This window comes from Suricata suricatta, chromosome 6 (assembly GCF_006229205.1).
Source record: "Suricata suricatta isolate VVHF042 chromosome 6, meerkat_22Aug2017_6uvM2_HiC, whole genome shotgun sequence".
NCBI classification, from domain to species: domain Eukaryota; kingdom Metazoa; phylum Chordata; class Mammalia; order Carnivora; family Herpestidae; genus Suricata; species Suricata suricatta.
Window position 1 is genome coordinate 2322289 of NC_043705.1, and position 2768 is coordinate 2325056.

The following is a 2768-nucleotide window of genomic DNA, read 5'->3' on the forward strand; positions in this document are numbered from 1 at the left end:
CTGAAGTAGGTTTAAACAAGATATAAATAATCTACATTAGAGTATATAGACAAAACAATTAACAAATTGCTTGAAACTCACTCATTACTTTCAGACAAGACATTCTTTTTAAATTTGAAGGTATCATTATACAATTCTGAGAATTCATCTGATTATAATGATTGTGAAATGATATTGAAGCACAGTAAAATTGATAATAAAAGCTAGGGTTGACTATGAACTCTAGATTTAGGAATACTCTATGAGTCTACTATACCATAAACTATACCATATACTATTAACTATACCATATTCGGGAATATAAGTGATGATAATTAGGATACTCTATTATAAAATATATAACAAATGTTTTTATAAATTAAAATGGTACTTCAAATATAATAAATTTTTTTTGTTAATTATCGAACCAAGAGATTTACAGAAAAAAGTTGAAGGAGAAACAAGGTTCTTTAAACAATGGAAGATTCATTTTATCCACTGTTTAGGATGCATCTTATGAAAATGGGGAAAATATCACCCCGTCAAGAAAGCTTTAAAACAACATAAATGAAGGGCACCTGGGTGGCTCAGTCGGTTAAGGGTCTGACTTGGGCTCAGAGCATGATTTCACGGTTTGTGGGTTTGAGTCCCGCATTGGGCTCTGTGCTGACAGCTCAGAGCCCTGGAACCTGTCTTCGGATTCTGTGTCTCCCTCTCTCTCTGACCCTCCCCTGCTCACCATGTCTCTCTCTCTCTCTCTCTCTCTCAAAAATAAATACAAACATTGAAAAAAGTTAAAACAACATAGCTAATGGCGATTAGAGCATGCCCTTTTTTTTGATGAGCACTGGGTGATGTATGGAACTTCTGAATCACTATATTGTGCACAAGAAAGTGATACAGCACTGTATATTCCCTATACCAGAATCTAAAAATTACAGTATTCAACAAAACATAGGAAGCATGAATTATATTTTTCAGAAGTAAAGATATTTTAATGCAAGAGCAGGATGTGGTCATATACGTATTGATTGCATAGCATTCATCAACATCTTTGATAGCACTTGTGACAGTTTGGATGGAAATTATTTAGGCTTTAAGGTGGTCAGTTTAGTAAATAAGTGACGTAATCTATGTGAGAGATGGTTAGGATATAGAAGATTTGAAATGAAGTTTGAGTTTGAATAAATCAATACTCTTTGTACAATACTCTTCAGGAGAAATTGTAGAATGTAAACTAGATTACAAAAGTGACTTTGGAACTGATTTACAAATGTGCTCTTGGGCTGGGAAATGAGATGAGGCTCGTATTGAAGTATGCTTTGGGTGATAAGAAGAAGCCAAACACTGAAGGGTGCAAATCCTCATTAAGGTTTGTAGAGACGGTCATATGTCCTAACTGTTTGTTGTATTTCCAGGACTGAAATTTCCAGGGTGTTTATATGGCAATCATAGTAATTTCAATGGTGTTTCCTACTTGCTTTTGATCTCTACCTAAATTCATTCTTTCTAATTAAAATTTAGAAATTCCTTGTCTGGGCTTGATATAAAAATACACAACAGAGTACAGATATCCCTCATTTTTTAAAGCTTGTATTGTGCCAATTTGCTTTTATACAAAAGACTGACTTTAGTACTGTTCTGGCTAACCCAAATAAATCTGAAAAAGGCTTTCACTTTTATAGGAAAAAAAGGTAAAAGGTGAAGTAGCATTCAGTGTTTCTTCTGCAGCCGGCCCCGAGGCAACTTGCACCTGTAGCAGTGAGTGTGGCGCTGACACATGCTTCCCTGGGAGCTGCAAGAAAATGCCAGCATCCATCCTGCATAGCTTTGAACTGCGTCTATACGCACTTGTTTGCAGTGGTGTAATCTACACGTCCATTAGGGAGATGTGTTCTAAGGTATCCAAAAGTGGTTATTATTTTATTCTGGCAACAATGAAAATTTTTCTACAAATTAATGGAAATTATTCTTCACTGTGTGCACTTTCATTTTGTGAATGATTTTATAGAAGTGCTCTACTTTCAGAGAGCAAAGGAGACCTGTATGTAGTGTATGTAATAATAATAAAAAAGGTCTAGGGACACCTGGGCGGCTCAATCCATTGAGCATCTGACTGCTTCAGGTCATGAGCTCACAGTTTGTGAGTTTGAGACCCTCTTCCGGCTCTGAGCTGCTGTTCCGGCTGTAACCTGCTTCTGTGTCTTCCTGTCTCTCTCTCTGCCCCTCCCTGCTTACTCTCTCTCCCTCTGTGTCTCTCTCCCTGTTTCTCTCTCTCTCAAAAATAAAAAAAAACATTTACAAACTTTTAAAATGTCTAATGTGTGTGTCTGTCTGTCTGTGTGTATAAGCTTTAAAGGACAACTTTGGGAAATTCTCCAAGTACTCACTTGTTTATTTATGGTGATCCATTTTTTTAAACACAAACTTTGTGAAATTCAAGCATTTATGCTTTTAACTTTCTCATTTATTTATGTTTTACTCATTGTGCACATTAATTAGTTTCCAGTTGGGGGTGTGGGTATCTGTGTTAAAAACCATGGAGGTTTTGTGTGAAGATCCAATGAGGATAACAACATAAGGAAACAACTTGAAAATTTGTCATGCAATCATAGTGGATGAAAGTGAAGTGGGGGAATCTGCGTGGCTCAGTTGCCTAAGCCTGCAACTTCAGCTCAGGTCATGATCTAGCAATCCGTGAATTTCAGCCCAGAATCAGGCTCTATGCTGACAGCTTAGAGCCTGGAAGCTGCTTTGGATTCTGTCTCCCTCTCTGTCTGCCCCTGCCC